Raw genomic sequence first — 22,272 nt, forward strand, 5'->3', positions numbered from 1 at the left:
ACTGACCACACTACAAGTGATGCCGTCGGGAGCAACAGAATGGCAAACAATAACAACGAGAAGGGGAAGCCAGAATGAAGAAACATAAACAGGGATTGCAGAATGCTGGCTGTGCCCTTGTTGCTTAGATTTTATCTTTATTGCTCAGTGTAGCTGACTTTGCCATGGATGGGGGGGTACCTCAGTGTGTGAGTTGGGGACCTGGAGTGCCAAGGCTTGGCCATTTTGATAGTCCTGTTACTTTTGAGGCAGGGGCACGAAGGGGAAGGGACTGTGCGCTGTCCAGGCTGTGGTGCCCCACGCTCAGTCTAAGAGGCATGGCTTTTCCAGCTTTCTTGGTCCCTGCCCATTTTCCCACTGATTTTCCAGCTTCCTTGTTGCATCTCTCACCTTCCCCAAGTATATCCAGCAAAGTCCTTTTCTGTGCAAATTAGCCAGAGCTATGCTTACTACTAAGACCTCTGACTGAACCCCTAGCCCCAGGCCAAGCTAAAAACCCCTCACTCATCAAGGGTAGCAGGCTGCCGAGGATGATAGCCACTCATTGTCAAAGGCTTACAAACTTGGAAATATATCGGGAGCCAGGCCAGTGTATTTTGAGAGTGGAGAGGCCCTGCTGGCCATCATACATTCACAAGTACCTCTTGATCACCTACTGTGTGCACAGCACTGGTTGACAGGAGAGACCAATACTGTGAAAAGCAGTCAAGGGCAGCAGAACCAGCAATACCAAATGCATTAGGTCTCTGTGCTCCAAGAGAAGGCTGGGGCAAGTGTTAGCTACTTGACGTAGGTTGACATGACCCACGAACACCCAGACGCTGAGAAGCTGGCATCAGATGCTGGTTTAGGGCTCGCTCTCTTTAAAAGAAGAAAAAATGTCCACACAGATGTTTCTACTCCAACTTCAAAATAAGAGAAAACATTAAGCATAATATTAAAACCTGGAGGAATCATTATGAGGGACACTGTATTAAAAGGATTCTAAGAATCCAAGGTTTTAGGAATGTGTGAAGAAAATAGCAATGATGAATTGTTTAAGGGCAAGGATCAACGATTTTGAACTGAACAAACCTGGAAGCTAAATAAAGAATCGAAACTGAAGGAGCAGAGCTACCCGGGAAGATCTGTGGGCTCAACTCCCAGGGTCTGCAGGCTGAAAATAGCGCAAACTGACTCGAATTTATAAAACTCAAGACCACCACCCATACTTCAAAGGAGCTCATCTAGGATAAGCCCATTAATGCCGGCCCTTAAGAAAACTGTACTTTAGGGAGGCGTGTCTACACTCCCCGGAGCCTGTCCTCATCTCACCCCTGTCTTTCCCCAGTGGCGCCTTGTCCCTGGTCCAGTGCCTGCTGGTGTCTACCTTCTTCCTGCTCTTACCCAACAGCTCCTGGGACAGCGGAGGCGGCATGGTTCATCCTCCGGTGTGAACGCTCAAAGGGAGAGGGAAGGGAATTCACATTTGTCAACTCTTAACATACACCAGTTTCTGTGCAGGAGACCCAGGAATGCCAAGAAAGAGTTTCCATCAGAAAAAAGCTTTTAATCTGGTATTAAAATGGGAAATATATATTTAAGTATCAAAAAACATCAAATAAAAGGTACGAATATTAAGTGTTCACTTTCAGGCTTTTGCAGAAACTGTTCTCTCTGCCTGTAACACTCTTCCTGCCTCTCCACTGGCCAACTCCCATTACTTCCTGCAAGAAGCTTTCATGGGCTCCCCAGTTAGGTTCACTGCCCGTCCCTAAGGGGTCCCAATGCACCTGGACCTCCCCTGCCACAGCATTCATGACAATGAAATGTGAATGTCAGTTTCTTTGTCTGTCTCCCCAACTAGGCAGTGAGGTCTACAGACAGGGGACGAAGGTACTGAGTCGAGTTCACCACTTTATCCCCACAGGACCTTGCACCATGCCTGGGATGTAGTAGGCAGTCAAAAAATATCTGATGGCTGACTAAGACTGAATGTAGGCAGTAAGAGGAGACCCAGAGAGTCCTCTGTGGGCCAAAGGGGGCCAGCTTCCAAGGCAGCAGGCGCTTCAGAGTACTTACTAAAGAAAGATCCATTAAGTAATTTTCTTCCAGAAACGTAATGTTGCCTGTGCCACAGCTTGGATGACAAGCTGATAGAACAACACTGCCTGAACCCACTCTACAAGAACCAACCTGTTGGGTTATTAGCCCTGGCTTGGCAGCCCCAACCCTGCGGCTTATATCTGCTGTGCTGTTTGCACAGGTTATCTTGCTTAAGTAATTCTTAATCATTTTGAACAGGTACTTCACCTAGATACAATGAAGACACATACAGCTCAATTTTGATTCACACTCCATTTTGTTTTGGCTGTAATCATGTACGGAATGGACTCTGAGTTTCGTGCTTATTTAATCTTAATGTGAATTAGGAATGACTCACTCTCATAGACTGAACATCTGTTTTTCTCCGAGGTCCTCACTTATGTACCTACTAAGTGTCTCTGCACTGTTAATATTTTCTTTATGTCCGTATTTATTGGCATGTGTGAACTTAAGAGAAGGAAATTATTCAAAGGCACTAAAAAGTGAAAAAACTCTATCAGTCAGTTGTATTTGGCTAGAGGAAGTCAATGACTAATCCATTTCCCTCCCGATGGTACATAGTTAACCATATCCAGGAAATCGGCTCCTTCTCCTCTCCCCCCTTTAAGCCCTACAGGTAACAGCCAACCTCTGGTCCAACATACCAACTTCAGAAAAAATTCCTCTGTTCCAGATAAATTGATTCCTATAAACTCAAACTTTTACTTTAAACTCAGCCACTGTTACCTAAAATGTCCCCCAAAAGTCACTGTGGTGTTCACTTATCGATGGGTTCCAAAGAACTTTCTACAGGAGAACAGTATATCAGAAACCAAACAATCCTTTTTGTCAACCACATAATGGGGACCATGCCTATCTTTCCTGTCTATCAAAATTTGGATTACTAATTTCTACAGAATGTATGAACTATGGTACTGACCATCAATTCATTTTCCCAAATACTCTTTCCAAAGACATTTTTACTAATATTTAGATAAATGTAAATGCAACTCAATTAAATTCCAACTTTCTAAAGTTTATATATATATATGTCATATATATATATGACATATATATATATATATGACTAAAGCATGACAGTAAAGAAGAACTTGAGAAATTGCTACAGAGAGAAAGTATTGGGCAATTAATGGCAGAAGCAGGCAAGATTGCAAATTTGCAGATTATTTGCATACTACTGCAAATAATCACCAAACTGTCGTATTTGTGCCCCAATGAGAAAGCCCAAGTGAGACATCCCTTTTTCCAGAAAAGATTTAACTGTGCATAAAAAGTTCTTTTCAAGACTCACCATATCTACCAATTATGTGGAGGCTGCTAGTGGAGAAATGTTTTTAATTGTTTAGGGCCATCTGACATTATGTAAACACACAACACAACCATCCTTATCACTCACATCAACTATGTAAACATCTTTGCTAGACGTACTGGAAGATCAGAGAGATGTAAGACTTGTTCCCAGTCCTTGAAGAGTTTGTAGTATGTCAAATTTAGATCAATGAGTGAAGTGCTGGGTACAAAGGATATGATCTCTTTTGTCTACTCAGCAGCCCTAACATCAGTGCAGAGCCATGGATATATACAGCCATTTTTTTTTAACATAAGTAGGGATCTCCAGTTGGGGGATGAACATAGAGTGATAGGGCAGTGCCAAAGGACTGATCAAATAAGGCTTCATAGAGGAGGAGGGACTCAATTATATTAATATCAGTTGATTAGCTTGAACTATTCTTTAAAAAGGAAATTTTCTCTAGATGGTTATCTATTCATATTCCTTATGATATCTCAGGAGGCAACGACACCACTATAATTAGAAATAAGAACAGTGTCCACTGCTTGACACTAACATCTCTTCATCTATCGGCAAATATTTGAAAGTCACTCTTCAGAGCCCACCCTGATGTCCTAGTGGTTAAAGCTCAGCACATTCCACTTCAGCAGCCTGGGTTCAGTTCTCAGGTGCAGAACCACACCACTTCTGCCAGTAATCATGTTGTGGCGGCGGCTCACATAGAAGAACTAGAAAGACCTACAACTAGGTACCGGGGCTTTGGAGAGGAAAAAAATAAATAAATAAAATCAATTTTCAAATTAGTACGCTTGGTGACATTGCTTGACAACGGTCAGTTGCTTGAACTCAGCAATGCCTTCAGTTTGCTTCCCCTTCAATCAGTATGTGTCTCATAAACATTCGTTCTTCTTCCATGGTTGGCAACTTGATTTCTTTGTGCTTGGACAGCCACTAATCCTTACCACCACACACCTAAGAGTGTTGAAGAAGGAATAAGATACAATATAACATAAAACCCAGTTACATTTGCTTTAGATCTATGTGATACAGAGCAGAATTCCGAAGGATTCTAAAAGTAAAGAGGTGAAATCATTCATTCCCGCAATAAAAGTAATTCCTTGCTTGAGGGTAGTGCTTTTGACTTACCCCTGATTCTTTTATCCTCATTATCTCATTGAGCCTTATTTCAGCCTCACTACCTCCCAGTAACTGCCCCACAATTGGAGGTAATAGTTTAAGACATTAAAGTGTGTGGCTTGCTTATCTTTTTACTCTGAGTTTCCTTTAAGCAATGTGTAGACAAAAAAGGTGGGGGGGCCTCAAGTGTTTTCCTTTGTAAGGCTTTTCCTTTCCTTGTATTTGCACAGTTTTTGCTAGTGAACTTGAGTAAACTTTCTTCTTAAAAGTTTAAACATACATTCCATAAAGAGGTTTCAGAGACCATGACCATCAGGCAGTAAATACTGCCACGATGACCAATGGCAAGATGGTCTGCTAAGTTTTCTAGAATCGCTTTGCAAACTTTGCCAGGGAGGACTGAACTCAACTTTATATGAAAAATAATCCTACTCTCCTAGGACTCTTCTAAGTATAATGGAGGCAAACGCTTGTTGGCACAGTGCTAAAGAAAACAGTCGATGCTGTTAGAGCCAGGTTCCAACCCTGCTTCCCACTTCCTGCCTACGGGACCTCTCTGCTTCATGTCACAACTTGAAGTCTCAGTTTCTTCATCTGTATGATGGGGACCATACTCTTGCTTCACAGGCTGTGTTCCCAAGTGTTAAACAAGAGAGTATATGGAAAACATTTATTGCCAGGCACAATTAACCCTTCAATAATTATTATTAATAATTTTCAAAGTGAGGAGCTCCACATACCAACCCAAACCTGGGCAAGGTCAGAGGGATACAATGAGGGCTATTTAGGGCATTTCACCACTAAGGCCAGTTTCAAAGAGACTGACATGTAAAACTTATCTCTGGTCAGCACGGTGGTCACCTCTCTGGGGTGGGGCAGGGGCCATACAAAGGGCCATAGAAGAGCCCGCTGGGGTGCCACAAATAGTCTGCATCTCTATCTGGGTTACATACGTGTATATTCATGCAAAAATCTATTAACATCTAAGAATTGTGTACTTTGCTGTAGGCCTATTGTACCTCAATAAGAAAAAAGAAATAAAAAGAAGGGGAGGGAGGGAGGAAGAAAGGAAGGGATGAAGGGAAGGAGAGAGGAAATGAGGGAGGAAAGAAGGGGAAAAAAGAAAAGGGAAAAAAGCGGGCAGACATAAATGATTTTCCCCTTGGTCTGCGTTGCTCCTTTAAGTTACCCACAAACTCAATTCAGGAGAGGCCTTCAAGGAGTGAGCTGACTGGCCCGAAAGGATATTGCTGTCTTTCCTCCATGATCAGATCCTAACTCCGGTACAGAGGCATTCATGAGTATCATTTTTGGTACGTATTTAGGTGTACGAAGCCTTGTGGGGTATGTGTTCAGTGAAGGCACATTGGTCTGTTTTCAGTGCAGATGTGCCTGTTGACATGTGCTGAATGCCTAGCGCTATATAATCCTTGTACTGAAATCAGGGAGCCTGACCATCAACCTGGAATTTCCCATCAACAAATTGGTCAACTTTTTGCAGCCATCCCCTAACGAGCCCTGCGCCATGCTGGGTCCTGTAAATTCCCTACAGGCACCTATACCATCTCAGAGCCCCTGTGTTTGCTGTACAGATCAGGCAGGTATTTGAAGGTACTCCCCACCCCAGGGGTGTCAATGACAGGGAGTGACTGCACTGGGCACTCTGGTGTCAGAGAGAACAGAACCAGGAGACTTCTCTCAGTGTGTAGGGTGGAGCCCATCTCAGGGCATGGGGACGGTGCCTCCTCAGACTGATCTCATGCCATAAAATGTTCAAGACAGTCTGGTCTTAAGAGGCCATAAACAATGCAATGTCTACGTCACGATGGGTACACCGAGGTGGAAGTGAAAATTGTCTACCTGTGTATTCTTAATCCTTTTAATCCCAAGAATAGCAAACCATTACTGGCATAAACCTCCCCATAAAAGACACTGAAAGGGTGGGGTGACATTAAGGTGATCTGGTTAGATCGAGTTGTGATTGTAAAATGACGTCTAAAAAAATATTTGTTTTGTTTGAAACAAAATTTATGTGGAGAGGAGTGGTTTTAGTTTGGGAATGGATCCAAGCAGTTCAAGAGGACATTGTCACATATTCATGTTAAACATGCATAAGGGGCGTAGTGATGGGAAGCTGATATTAATACATTAATAAGAAGATAGGATCATATTTAGACTATTCTAGTTTTTACAGCATGGATAGATTAAATATTTTTCTTTCTTTCTTTCTTTCTTTTTTTTTTGCTAAGGAAGATATGCCCTGAGCTAACATCCACTGACAATCTTCCTCTTTGTGTATGTGAGCCACTGCCACAGCGTGGCCACTGAAGACGAGTGGTGTAGGTCCATGCCCAGGAACCAAACTCAGGCCACTGAAGCCAAGCACGCAGAACTTAACCACTAGGCCACCGGGGCTGGCCCTAAATGTCTGTCTTGATTTAATGTTTACAGGAAAAAAAACACACTCTGGTTTTTCAAACATGGCAGCGTCCTTTGAAAGAAAGTTCAACACAATTTGAGAACTTAAATTGTAGAACCTTGCTGAGTGGAGAAAAGGAAGAGAAACGACAAATGGAAGTCTCTCCCTTGTGCCTTCCGCATCTTCAAAAGCGTTCAAAAAGCCTTCACCACCTCCATCTGATTCCTTCAGGGTCTCAAAACCCTGCAGTTCTGGCTAGACTCTGCTGAAGCTGCATAAACTTTTCTGGCCAAAACAAGGGACCTGTTCACTCACAACCTCTCCATGCCCTTAGAGTTGCAGAATCACAGAACTTTAAAGCAAGGCACATTTTTCAACCCCAGCACTACTGACATCTTGAGGTGGACAATTTGTGGCGGAGGGCTGTCCCGTGCATCACAGGACGTGTAGCAGCATCCTTGGCCTTCACTCAACAGATGCCAGCAGCAGTCCCTCCCTCGCCCCAGTTATGACAACCAAAAATGTCTCTAGACATTACCAAATGTCCCCTGAGGGCAAAATCGCCACCAGTGGAGAACCACTGTGCTAGTGGAACATCAAGAATCACCTGGTCCGGGGGGCTGGCCCCGTGGCCGAGTGGTTAAGTTCGCGCACTCTGCTGCAGGCGGCCCAGTGTTTCGTTGGTTCGAATCCTGGGCGCGGACATGGCACTGCTCATCAGACCACGCTGAGGCAGCGTCCCACATACCACAACTAGAAGGACCCACAACGAAGAATATACAACTATGTACCAGAGGGGCTTTGGGGAGAAAAAGGAAAAAAATAAAATCTTAAAAAAAAAAAAAAAAGAATCACCTGGTCCGACCTCATCAGAAAGGTGGAGAAACTATGGCCAATGACAGGGTTCTGAACCTGAGTTCAGGGCTTTTCCCCCTAAACAATGCTGCTGCTTAAGAACCAAATTCTGCTTTTCACCTGTGCTCTAGGCTTGAGAACTGAGTTTCCTAAATCTGTTGTTCAGAATGACAACACCTCATGAAGCCTCAGAAATAAAGGAGGCTCGCAGCTCTCCAGACAGAGCCCAGCATCTCCCGGGTGGGGCTGGAGGGGCCGCCCATATGCAAACTCCCAGGCTCCCCACGAAGTGAAAGGCAGGAGATTCCAGCAGATTCCCAGGGGATGTTTGAAAAGACACATTGTAACTACGGACTTCAACTGTTCAATCCAAATTCCAACAGCAGGAACTGAGGATCCTAAAGCCAAAATGTGGATATGTTAAATGGATTCCACTAACAGACTGAGTGGGGAGTTTCTTGCTACCTCTGGGTTGGTGAGAGTCTAGTTCTCTCTCTGTTACTGGAACACTGTGTGTCTCTCAATCCATTGGTTCAGAAGGTCTCGTAGGAGTGTCACTTGCTAAGAGGTGATGGTTTCTGGCAAAAGAAATCACTGGAAACAGTGTTAGCTCTGCTAGGACTAACATAAACCACACTGCAAAACAAGGCACCATGCTAAAAACAAAATTCATTCTGGTCATCCTAGAGAGGTTAGACCTTGGAGGAATTCAGAAAACATGAGCCCTGAGGGCCGATAAACCATATTTAGAACCATTTGAATGTATTTTTTATAGGCATTTTATTTATGATAAGAATTTGAATGTCTTCTTTGCCCCTCCCCTTATTAAAGAGATTAAGTGACATCATTTAGCTCGAATGAAGAATGCCCTAAAAAGAACGAATAGGCCAAATTGTTTCTACCATTTAGGAAAGGGAAAAAAAAAAAGGAAAACAAAACCAAACCTAACAAGCCCTGTTTTTTTTCCCCTTCACAAAAATAACAGAAGGAAAGCTGCTACTGTAATCAGCAGTGATTGCAGGCATTTCCTGTATTTTTATATCAAACTGGTTGTTTTTTTTCCATTACATACCCAGTGAACTCCAGTTAGGTCAAGACTAGAGAAAAATAGGACCAGTTATGCCTCCAAACCCAAAAATCTGCCTACTTAGCTCTGCTAATTTTACTGTGTTGACTCCACGGTTCCAAGGGGCCAGTAAAAGGAAACCTCCATGGGCCATTGACTCTTCCCCTCCAGAAGCCAAGTCCCTGGGCGTCCCCACCACACTTCTATCCCATTCATTTTTCAGCATCCCAAGAAGGAACTTGTTCCACGTGTCCCAGGTTGAGATTCAATCGGGTTGTTTAAATGAAAGGGTCCTGGGTCAAATATCTACTTTCTTAAAGTTCCCATGCTTCCTAGGGTCAAAGCTCCAGGCCTACCTTTAGACAGGCCAAGGCCTAAACCTCCAGGTCCCATAGTTACTCTTGTCCATCACTAGGGATCTTCATTCCATGTTTTATCCCCAAGAAGATCAAGAAGTTCTTCTTCCTTATGCCTCACCTTCCAACTCCTTGGCTTTAATTTTAAGTCAATTTCTTCCTGTTTTGTCTTCTGTGGTTACAAGATTGCATTAGAATCTTCCTTACCGAAATCAATTATGATGCAGTAATAATCAAACAGCCTCATCTACATTTTTCTTTTTTGTTACTTCAAGGTTTTCCATGAAAGGTGTACTCTATTGTGTCTCTGCTTTTTTCCCAATTTTTAGCATCTTGCTTATAATACTGTATCACACTGGTTTTTGCAGTCAGCATAGTATTTCTCACAACTGCCAGTATCTATTCTCACTTTCAAACCTTCTGAAAAGCTGTGAAAACCTTCTTTGTCAGTTTAAGATCATTTATAGAAAGATGGAAGATCCTTGGCCAACCTTAGGCAATTTCTCTTTCTCCCCCCGGTTCCACAACCACACAGGTGCCCACTCTCCTTTGTTTGTGGAATTTCAGGTAGGTTTTCTTCTTGGCGACATCTCTCATGCCCAAGTTAAACAAACCACTTCATCGTTTTAAGCGACGAGGCCACAGAGGAGTCTGTCCAGTTGACAATTCCACAAAAGTGTCCTAAGGTGATCATTCAGGACGTTCTCCTCTAAGCTGTATCTGTAGGGTTATTTGACTCTCTGACAGTTTATTCTTCAATTCTTCAATCCGTGCTACTTCACATTTTTCTTATTGTCCATATTAATTCCATTGTTGATGCAATGGTCAACTTCATAGAGAGCTGGGTGGACCTTTGAGGTAAATGAATGCCATTCTGGAATAGTTGTACAGGGCTGAGGATTAGAAATGTTTTCCTAGCCCTTCTGCAGTCACCTCAGATGACCCCACTCTTCAAATACAGACGTACTTTCAAGTCAAAACCTGACATCTTTAGCATCAGCCTTGCAACCAGTTGACTAATATTAAGTGATTACCTACCACGTACCTGGCTTCACATTAAGGTATTGTAAGGGGATAATAATCACAATAAACAATTACTAAGCCCTTCCTATGTGTTTTTCAAGCATTACCTCATTTAATATTCATAATAGTCACATAAGGCAGGTATTACTACTTTCCCAGCTTTTAAATGAGGAAATTGAAGGTCAGAAGGGAAAAAGAACTGGCTGGCATGCCGAGCCAGGAGCCCATCCATTCCAGGTGTGTCTGGCTCAGAAGTGTGCAATCAATCCCCCTGCCCAGCTGCTGCGTGGCAGGTTTCCTGGAAGTCGCCGTGAAAAGTACTGAGGCCACTGCTTCTGCCCACTTGATCTCTGGACCTCACAGAGAATTTCTTTCCAAATCCATCATTTCAAAGCCACTCAGTAAACTCAGGGCTTCTCCTTCATATGCACACATTATTTTTGATACAAAATGATTTTCAGAAATCAGATTTACCCCCAAAGGAGGACTATTAGACACAAAAGAGAAATCTAGAGAGATTTCTCTAGAAAAGAAAAATCTAGAGAGGACTAGAAAAATATTCAAAGTAAAAAGCAGTATTTTTGCCCTGAGAATAAAGTCACCTGGGAGGACTCTTTTAAAGGAGATGATAATATTCATTTGGATGTGTAAACTCTGGTGTGTTTGCTTAAAAAAAAAAAAAAACTCAGCCTACTTCCTCCTGGCAGAATTGAGCAACTCCCAGCCCCCGGATGCCCTTTCTGGTTTCTGGAAGAGTGACTTCAACAGGATTCTATAGTACTTTTGATGGTCTGTTGTTTTTTTCACTTTCCTTCAAACATTAAATTTGGTTCTTTGGCTGCTAAAAATGAAATCCTTTGTTTCATGTTCTTTCTTATATGAAATTTGACTTATAATTTTCTTTACTGCTGGCTTCCCTTAACACAATGGCCAGAAAAACCACCACAAAATTCTTTAGATTCTCCAAGCGAAATGTCTTTGTGCTATCCAGTTTTGTTTTCCCCTCTCCAACCACTAACCACCGAAGGAATTCCCATTTGCTTCTCTTCCTCTTTCCTCTAATTTCAGTAGAAGATGTTTGTGATTATTCAATTACTATCTGTGATTATTCAACTATTGTCTCTGGCTGACCACAGAGGAGACTGGGGACAAGCTAGACTTGGCTAGTAAGCGCATGAATGCTGTTGGGCTGGTGGTGTTATCAGCACAGGCCGAATCCCGTCAGTTACAGGGCCCACTTGTTTTCAGTTAAGGGCAGATGGTGGGGTGGGGAGAAGAAGACTCAGGATAACTCAGCCTTCTTATTTCATAACCATTCCCGGGCATCAATAGCACCAGGTTACACCAGCTCTCCAATCTCCTTTCACATTTTTCTTCATCATCTTATTTTATTTGAAACCAGGATGACAGTATCCAGGTCAGTTACCAAATGGCTTAGTACTCAGCTATGGCGATGTTTTAGATTAAATACTGAGGCTTCTCCTATGGGTTTTAGTTGCAAAGCGACTCATGCCAACATGTGCACACTGCCCTCTGAAGTTCTAAAAGACAACTCTCAGTTGACAGTCTCCATCTGCAGGAATGTGCCCACCTGTCAATAGGAACATCCCCCCTGAAGCAGGCTTACCTTGTACACAGCCCTATGCTGGGGACCTTGGAGGACCTGAGAGGAGAAGAGGTCATGGCCCCTGACCTCCAAGGGCTAACAATTTGGTTGGGAAGACAAGACTAACAAAAGTGGAACATTTGAAACTGAGCAAGCACTACATCCCTACCCACACTCTGAAATCCCATAGCCATTGGGCAAATGCTCATTCACCTTTTGGGGAAATGTCATTCCAATCCTTCTGGCCCTGTAACATTATAAGGCAAGCTCTTTCCCTCTGTAACTTCAGGCCTTTGGTTCCTAATAGTAAGGAATTTTGTTTGCCTTATACTGAAAAGAAACACAAAGATGAAGACATATACAAAGATAAAAGGAAAGAAGGCAAATGATAGGAAAACTCTCTGTGAGCTGCACTCCCCAGGGTACCCTCTGTTATGGGGTACTAATTATAGAGGGGGAAAGGAGCTTGTGTCTGAGTCCAAGCAGGTTCTAATTACAGCTCTGTGTGTTGCTTCCATCAAAAACATTGATTTACAATTCAGACAAACACACAAAAAGAACTTGGTAGCTTTGAAGTAAGCACTGATGCACAGATAGATAGCTCCCAAATCTGATCTCATGCACATGAAGACATGCCTCTCATCAATGGCCAGATACCATGTTGTATGCACACAGATGTGCCCTTAGATAATAGAGGGTCCTCACTGGAGAATGTTATGGAATCTGCAGAGAAGGGGGGCTTCTAGATTCTTTACTCCCTTTAGCTTGTTCTTCCAGCCACGTGCTCGGTGGCTCAAATCTCTGGACAAGCAGACTGGGTGGACGTTTTTCACTGGGGATTTGGGTTTTGTGAAATATGCATTTCTTTGTGCAAGAAAATAAGTTAGGTTTTCAGACTCTTACCAATAGCAATCACCTCCACGACCTCACTGGAACCAGGAAAGGATGGGAAGCAGTCTGGGAACAGGCCCTGTGGAAGCTCACAAGGTCGGGTGGTGAGAGTCCAAGGTGACAGGCTGAGTTTGGAACCTCTGTTCTGCTTTGGATAGTTGATAACTTGTGAAATAATACTTCCCTGCCGCCTTATCCAAATATAACCTTCCAGCGCCCAGGACTGAGGCCTGAGTTCCACTGCGGTCAAGGAGGAAGATCAGATGGAGAGATTCTCCAGGAGTGTGAGTCACATGGAGGGCCACTCAGGACAGGCTACAAACCTTTGTGGAACTGTCCCTGCATTTTCTCGGTAGCCCAGGCCAATGGGAAAGGATTTCCTGGAATCTTCTAGAACACATAAAATTGGGAAAAGGGATCCCTAAATAAATATTTTTAAGACCTCAAATCCTTTTTCTCCAAATTCTGCCCTTTTCTTGGTTTAAGTCATGCAGATAATTGCTCTAATTCACCATATTCTTAAAACTCATGAGAGTATATCACATAATTCTCAATGAATCATAAAGCACAGCAAAGGAGTTCTCCTGAAGGAAAGAGTTTTAGATTCTTCTAGAAGCACTGGACTCCAGAAAGGCAATATTGATTCCAGCCATGTTGGACAGGTGATGCCCAGTCTCTGGGAAGGTTGCAGTCTTGAGTCAGAAAAGTGATGAACAAAGTCCCCTGACCACAGAAAACGAAGACAAACACAGAAATTTCCTCTTAGGGCAGGCCTAGGTCCACACATGTTTAGTTCTATGCTGTTCAACATACCCGCCACCACCGTGAGACAGAGCTAAGCACTGCAGGATTCTTCTAGAACGTACTTCTCTCTGCTCATCTGGGTCCCACGGCCCAGCCTGGTAGTTGTACAGACATTAAAATGTGTCTGGAGAGTGAAGAGAGAGGCAGTGATTCATCCCCATTAAACCAAAATTGGAGTCAGGAAACAAAAATATAAGAGAAATAGAAACAAGGAATTAAAGGAAAATGAATAACTATCTGTCTCCAGAATATTCTTGAGAAGAAAACTGCAGAGGTGAAGCACAATCACCCTACTGGGGTCCCCATGACAGCCAGGACTGAGATGAAGACTCTGTAGCTGGTATTCCGTCAGGACTCTCTGCTTTATGATTGATGGGTGTGAGAAGGGTGGTTACGGTCACGTTGCCCCGGTTGCCTGCACAGATCAGGAATTTCTTTTTGCCCTACAGCAAACCCTATCCAGGGGTGAGAGGGAGCCCCCGACACGGGGCATACTAGGAAGTTGCCCCACCCCCTTTCCCTACTGCCAAGTCTCCTCGGAGAGATTTCTCCCTATGATTCAAGGCATTTCCCCTGCTAATGTTTAAATCTTTCCACACATGCTCTGCCTCCATCAGGCCCAAAGTACTCCTGCCTAGAGTTTCTAGCTCAAAAAGGGAGACTGAGCCACAGGGCGCATCTTGTTTAGAGGAAGAGATACGATGACAACTGACAACAATAATAATATCTTTGGTTTGAGCACCTGCTAGGTCCTGAGGAAGGTAGGTATTAATAAAAACATTTTACAGTAAGGAAACCGCGACTTAGAGAGGTTAAGAATGTTCCTCAAGGTTATACATCTGCAAGTGACAAGTCAGATCCGAACACAGGGCTGTCTGACCTCAGAGTTCTGCATTTAACTGTGGACTACAGAACAAATAGGCAAAGAGAACATGCCTGCAGCAAGTGACCACACACACAAAACACACAAACAAAAACCAGCCCAGAACTATATTCCCACGTATTTAGGGTGATTATTCTTAACCACAAAGCTGCGATGGAACTGGGGTGTCTAAATCAGCATTGAGGTCCATGAAATAAAGTGGTAGTGCTAATATAGTTATTATGGTAATGTTAATATCTAGCGCTCACTGCCAAGCCAAATACTGTGATAAGTACTTTGATGAATATCCTATTTAAGTGCCACAACCTCCCTGTGAGAGGGCATGCTATGACCATATTTCATAGATTCTAGAACACACTTTTTTTTCACATTTTAACAATTTTGAAGTTAAGATGCATCTTACAATTACAATTGGCAGTTTTCCTTTTTAGTAAAAAAGCAACAGAAAGGAGGGGAGGAATGGAAACAAAGAACAAACATAATGAATAGAAAAGAGTTACAAAGAGGGCAGATATTAATCCAACTATATCAATAATTACTTTACATGTGAATGGTCTAAATACACCAATTGAAAGACAGGTTGTCAGAGTGGATTAAAAAACAAGGAGAAAGACCCAACTATACGTTGTCTACAAGAAATCCACTTTAAATATAAAGTTCAGATAGATTAAAAGTAGAGGGATGGAGAAAGAAATACCATGTTGACACTAATTGAAAGAAGGCTGGATTACCTGTATTAATTTCAGACAGAACAGATTTCACAACAAGGAAGATTATCAGGAATAAAGAGGCACATTAGATAACGATAAAGTGTCAATTCTTTAAGATGACCTAAAAATCCTAAACAGGTAGATACCTAACAACAGAGTATCAAAATCGATAGAGGCAAAAACCGTTAGAATACAAAACCACAATGGGAAACACACCACATCCACTTGGATATATAATCAAAAGGACAGATAACAACAAGTGTTGATGAGGACACGGGGAAACTGGAACCCTCATACGTTGCTGGTGAGAATATAAAATGGCACAGTCACTTTGGAAAACAGTTTGGTAGTTCTTCAAAAAGTTACCATTTGACCCAGCAATTCCACTCCCAAGTATAAAACCTAGACAAATGAAAATATATGTCCACTCAAAAACTTGGACAGTAATATTTATAGCAATACTTGGGAAACCCAAATGTCCATCAACTGATGAATGAATAAACAAAGTGTGGTATATCCATAAAATGAAATATTATTCAGCCATAAAAATGAATGAAGTACTGATACATGCCACCACATGGAGGCACCTTGAAAACACGCCAAGTAAAAGAAGCCAGTCACAGAAGACAACATATTGTATGGCTCCATTTATAGGAAATGTCCAGAATAGGCAAATCTATAGGGAAGGAAGGTAAGATGTGGTTGCCTAGGGCTGGGGGTAAGGGAGAGGGAAGATTAAGGGGTGATGGTTAAAAGGAACAGAGGTCTTCTTGGAGTGACGAAAACGCTCTAAAGTTGACTGTGGTGACGCTGCACAACTTCATGAATACATTACAAACCAATGACTTGTACACCTTCCACAGGTGAATTGCATGGTATGTGAATTATATCTCAATACAGCTGTTAGAAAAAAGTTACTGAACTGAAAGGAGAAATGGACAAATGCCCTCTTTCAGTGATAGATCAAGGAGGCAGAAAATCAATGAGGATATAGTTGACCTGAACACCACTGCCCAACTTAATTTATAGATTGATTCTACAGTCGTGTATTGGTAAATGTTTTACCACCTCTCCGGGGGGAGCAAACTTTGATCTGTAGCATTTGCTGATTTCCATGGTATAAATACTCCCACCATGGGCTGATTTCAAACTGCCAGCAAATTGTCACTGATGGTGGAATTGGGAAGAGATGTGTACAATCCGCACTTCCTTCAGTGTGCTGTAGCTGGCTCGTACCAGCTCACGAATCAGATTTTTACATTTTCAGAAATTTTGTGAGCTGATTTTTAAACATGGGTAGCTTGAAACTGGCCCTAGGGGCAATATTTACACTGTGGAAATCAGCAATGTTACAAATCAGTGTTTCTATTTGTCTTTTAGAGTCAGTTTATTAGCACAGACCATCAAAAAACACCAGAGCTCCAATTCATGGCTTCTGCCTGTGTCACCAAGAGACTGAGTGACTTTGGACAAATCACACGACCTATCTGAGTTTCAGTTTATTCATATAAAAGATGGAATTGGAGTAGATGATCCCCAAGTTTTCTCCTACCTCTGATATTCTATTAAAGAGTAGGCCCCTCTTCCACAGTTCCCACGCACAATACAATCCAAGAGCATGTCAGCGTGCACCTAGCTTATTTTTCACAGTCACTCTATGGCCCCTCCAGATGGGGTCCCTGGCCCCTCCTCAGGCCTCATTGCTCACCAGACCTCCCTTTGCACTTTGAGTTCCAGGCGTGTGGAAATTCTTTAGACCTGCGGGCCCATTTGGCGTCCCCTCACCCCAAGCCTTTACGCATCCTCTTCTCACTCCTTGGCACACTCTTCCTTGTCTGCTTACTCTGGCCAACTCCTATTTAGCCATGAGGCCTCTCTGGGAGAGGTCACTTCCCCCAGAAAGTCTTCCTAGATTTTCCCCAGACTAGCTGAGATATCTCTGCTATGTGGCACCCTATTCCTTCCCTGTCATCATCCTTAGCAGTTTTTATAGTCATTGCTTGTTTTATTGTCTGCTGTCCTCACCCAAATTTAAGTGTCAAGAGGCAGAGACTGCATCTCTTTTCCTTACCACAGCATCTCGAAGGGCTACATCTGGCATACCAATGGGGCTTAACAATTGCTATTGATTTAATAAATGAGTGTCTGCTTAAACAGGCTGTACTCGGAACGACAGAGACTTCTTCTTGGTTGCTCCTCAAGAAAAGGTACAAACCCAAACAGAAATCCTCTTCAGCTTCTGCATTCGCAGATTTCTAAGGAGAGAGGGAATTTCCTCTGAGAGACACCCCATCTCTGAGAGGGTTTTGACCCACGGGTGTGAGATTCTCAGTCCTAAGGGGACCATGGCTTTCTAAGCAAGTAGCCTGCTCCTCGGCTAGTTCTTGCCCATATGGTGGGTTTCAGGCCCTCGAGGGAGCTCAGCTCACCACGGGGATTAACACTCAACTTGGCAACATCAGAGCCTTGAAAAACTATTCATTTTGAGTAAGAGGGAGGAGTGTGGCTACATTAGAGATGGGGAGCCCACAGACAGTGATTTGACACTCAGAAGCAGAGCATGGGACCACCTGCTGATGAAGGAATCATGGGCCAAGACCTCTAAACGCTCCTGTCCGGCATTGGCACTCTGGTTTCTTGGATTCAGTTGCCTCTGGACCCTCGCTGAGGTCATTTGGAGATGCCATTTTCTGAGATTCATTTTCAGATTCTGTTCAAGGCATTCCCAAACCAACAATCTTAGGATCACAAAGCTAGATCATCCAATCCAGCTGTCATGTAGGGAACAGGGTAGGAGAAGTAATTTGCCTAAGGTCACCCAGCTGAGGCAGGGCTCTATCTGAGTTCTGGCCCCTGATTCCTAGCCCCATGTTCTTTCACTGCAGCAACCCATCAACCAGACATTGTGAAGAATAAAAAGACCCGTGGAATGGGGCAGGGCAAGCAGAAAGGAGGCCCAGGGAAACATTGGTCCAGCAAGAAGTCCATTAGGCTAGCCCAATACGTTTGGAAGATCCCCCCCACCACCCTGGAGGGGTTTTCTTGATACATTTGAATAGTTTGACCAAGAAATCATGGGCCACTGGGTAAAAGCTCTAAGTTTAGCAGAACCTATGGAAGCTCCACACGATCATTCAACCAAGGAATACTTATAACACAATATGAGGAATGCTATAATATAATGTAGCAGATGCAATGTTAACCAGAGGATGAACTTTGCTTGAAAGGGTCAGGGGAAAATGAACTGAACTGAAATCTTAAAGGATGAAAAAGAATCAGAAAAGATTAAAGAGGAAAAAAAAGTATGGTATTCCCGGAAAAGATATGGTATTCTTAGGCAAAGGGAGGAGTCATATAGTGACTGTTGATGTTCAGGGTCTAGGTAATAAGTGTGCACTGTGTGTGGCTCAAGCATATTCGTTAGGCTCAAGAAGAGATTCAAGGATGAGCTGGGTGGGAGAAGCACCTGGGAAGAAGATAGGGGGTAGAAAGAGACTTGTGTGCAACTCTCGGAGATGCAGCTGGTGAGAGTGTCAGCTTGGGGACGGCTTCAGGTAAGAGGGGGGAGAGTCTGGACACTATCCTGAGATAACACAGAGTCATTGCAGACTTCTGAGCAAGAAAGTGCCCCAGTTTCTTGTTTTATGACAATTAATCTGCAGGAATGCTGGGAGAAGAGACCAAGAAGCAAGGAGAGAGAAGGGGGCAACAACCACCAGGAGTAATCTGTCAGCCTGTGACCACACTACCAAAGAGAGGAGCAAACCCAACTGGTGTGGCCCCTACCGGCTCTGTGCACTGAGGTGCCCCCCCCCCCCGGCCCCCAATTCCCAGCGTGAGTCATCTTGGACTCAGCCAGGGCCCACAGAGACCAAAGGACCAGCTCAGATATTCACACAGGATCTGCTTACCACGTAGCAAAGCCGCCCATTGTTTGCTAAAACAATTCCTATTTTTAATAATTCAATCATTAGCCAAAGGCATTGAAGAAACAAAATCATATGACTAAACGGAGGAGAATTTGGGCTCTACTGTTGAATACATTGCAGGAGCACATGTTCCAAGATTTCTACTTTCTATAGAACGCTGCATAGTCATAAAATAAAAGCTAATAGAAAGATATTGAATTTCCCTTCATAAGACAGGTCCCAACTCCTCAAAGTTGCCTTTGTTTGGAAGACTCTAGCCTGACAAGGTGTTTTCATTCATTGCCGACTGGCAGGATACATCCATGGCGAAATATCTGAGATGGACAAAGTGAATTTAATCAACTGTCCACTCAGCCACTTGTAAAGAGAATAATGATGACAATAACAACAGCAGCTAACGTTTAGTGAGTGCTTACTCTGCACCAGACACAATTATAACTACTTTACATGGATTAAGAATCAAAGTACTCGATTCTCACAATATCTCTGTGAGGGAGGTAATATCCCCATTCTACAGATGAAGAAACTGAGATTTAGAGACATAAGTTTCTTGTTCAAGGTCATATATCTAATGAGCAGTGGAGACAGTTTGAGCCCAGGAGTCGTTAGTCACTCTACTGGGTTCTCAGGTCAATGGTAGGTATCACGAGAGACACAAAAGTAGATGACAGTCTCTGATCATTTTTCCTTTGAACACACTATTAGCTGAAATCCGCAAACAAATTTATCAGGAATTTCCCTCTGGTTCCAAACTTCCTGTTTGCTCTGAACCTCCCATGTCAATGAGAGTCAGAATTCTACTTCTGATCTGGTCAGCAATAACGCGCTTCCTCAGGAACATAAGCTTGGCTTTCATCCCAACCAGCTCAGTCCCCACTCTCTCCTTCTCCCTTCTCTCCTTCTTCCCTCCCCTTCATCATGTCACAGTGACTTCACCCCACACTGTTATCGGCAGGTCACACTGCACGAAAGTAGTTTGGGGCAAAGATGGTCTCACCTTTAAGTAAACCTGGAACCACAAAAAAAGTGACTATTCCTGAAAATCCCACGATCATATTTATCATGCCTTTATCAGGAGGACAAGCCCTTCAATCATACAACGTGGCAAAGGGACAAAATGACTCATTACCAAAAGGCACATTTCTGTTTGCTGAGGCAGGTCGTTTAGGGACCAGGTGGGTGGGGAGCTCATGAAGATGGAAAGATGCAAAGGGAGCCCGACAGGGAGGTTGAGGCACCAATGTCGGACTTTGTAGCTTTCCAATGCAAGCCTATCTGTCAGCTGTTCGAGTCCACTAGTTACTGTCATGTGCATTTACCACTCCTTACTTATCCCGTCCCAGGGTACCCCCTGCTCACAGTATTGGAATATTGCCAAGGAGAGTCTCCCTTCTCTGGAATGTTGCCTGGCCCTGAGACCTGCACTCTGTCCTGGACGGGCCCTTAACCTGCATGAGGGACAAAGCCTCACATATCCACTGCCCTGCTCCTCCCACACAGGGGTGCTACTGCACTGTCATCAATTGCTGGTGTGTCTGCACCTTCCCAGGCCTTGCTGGGCCCCCATATCTTCCAGAGGCCTTTCTATGTCCATTAGTTTATTTAAATCTTTCAATTTATGCCAAGACTACAGGCTTAGCCATCGCCTTTGGATTTAATATTTACCATCAGCTCCATTTTTACAGATGAGGAAACTGTAGCTCAGAGACATTAGGTCATTTGTCCACGGCTGCCCCCTTAGTAAGTGGCAATGCTGGGGCTTGAACGTGGGTCCTCTGTACTAGTTTGCTAGGATTGCCATAACAAAGTACCACTGACTGGGTGACTTGAACAACAGAAATTTATTTTCTCACAGTTCTGGAGGATGGAAGTCCCAGATAAGGTGCTAGCAGGACTGGTTTCCTCTAAGGCCTCTCTCCTCAGCTTGTAAATGGGTCTTCTCTCAGTGTCTTTCGTGGTCTCCCCTCTGTGCATTTCCACATCCTAATCTCCTCTTCTTTTCAGGACACCAGTCATATTAGATTGGGGCCCACCCACATGACCTTATTTTACCTCTTACCTCTTTCAAGGCCCTGCCTCCAAATACAGCCACATTCTGAAATAATGAGGATTAGGACTTCAACATACACATTCGGAGAGGACACAACTCAGCCCATAACATCCTCTGACTCCATAACCCTATGTGCCCCACTCATCCAACCAATATTTATGGAGCCTCCTAGGGGCCGAGGACTATACTTGGCACTTCTGCAAATGTTTTCTCATGTAATTCTCAAAACAGTCCAGGGAGGTTTGTGTTCTCATTCCCATGGTTCAATGAGGAAACTACATTTCAAACAGTTTAAGTATTCTGCCCAGGAAAACACAACAAAGATGAGGCAGACCCAAGATTCGGCTCCAGTCCTCTGATTCTAAACTCAGTGCTGTCTCCAACATACAACTTTGCTTCCCACGCGAAACCACAGCTGACAGCAAGGGGACAGGGTGACCTGACAGTGGCAACAAGGGGGTGGGACCTGGCAGGATCCCCGTCTCTGGAAAGATCATAAATCCCATGGATAATAGCGGTCTCTACCACATAGAGCTCTTGTGATGATTAAATGAGTTGATATGTGCAAAGTGCTCAGAACAGTGTCTGGCTTGTAACAAAGGCTGAATAAGTGTGCTGCTATCATTATTGTGGCCACTACTGCTGCGGTGGTGGTTGTCATTTTTGTTATTATTATTAACTTCTGGATAAAGAAGGTATCTTGAATACCCACAACTATTTTTCTTTCCTTCCCAAAATTATATACAAAGGCCTAAATAAACAAAGATGGGGAGAACAAGAGAAGAAACAACAGCAACACAATTTTGGAAGCTGGAAAGCAAAGGGACGAGTGGTAAGTGACTTTGTAGACCTGAAAAAGAGCTGAATCCTGGACCAGCAATGGGGAAAGGCAAGAACAATCAAGTTTACGCTGCAGAATCTCCCACTCCCTGCTCCACCAAAGCTCAGTAACTTGCAGAAACAGTTATCTCTGGAGATGAAGGTGATGCTGGGAGAGAGAAAACACTGAAAACAGGTGCAGTAAATGGACATGTGTATTCTGGGAGTGGAGCCCTCCAACCCTCTTCCCTCATTTGGCTCCTATGGCACTGGCTGCCAAGCCCTCCCTCCTCAGGCAGGACTCTGGAAGTCTTCCCAGGGTAATCTGAGCAGTCCAAGAGGAAAGGT

At 43.5% G+C, this 22,272-nt stretch overlaps 1 protein-coding gene and 1 long non-coding RNA gene across 4 annotated transcripts in view; one reads left to right on the top strand and one right to left on the bottom strand.

Annotated features, from left to right (window-relative positions):
• PRKCE (protein kinase C epsilon) overlaps nt 1-22,272 on the bottom strand; it is a 496,436-nt gene that overhangs the window by 54,648 nt on the left and 419,516 nt on the right. The gene's annotated exons all lie outside the window — the stretch shown is intronic.
• Nucleotides 1-22,272, top strand: part of LOC123286559 (uncharacterized) — a 58,889-nt gene that overhangs the window by 16,157 nt on the left and 20,460 nt on the right. Inside the window, exon 2 of the long non-coding RNA XR_006529058.2 lies at nt 1-22,272. This exon is cut by the window's right edge and continues 9,312 nt beyond it. This is a non-coding gene — a long non-coding RNA (uncharacterized lncRNA).

This window comes from Equus asinus, chromosome 6 (genome assembly GCF_041296235.1).
Source record: "Equus asinus isolate D_3611 breed Donkey chromosome 6, EquAss-T2T_v2, whole genome shotgun sequence".
Classification (NCBI taxonomy): Eukaryota; Metazoa; Chordata; class Mammalia; order Perissodactyla; family Equidae; genus Equus; species Equus asinus.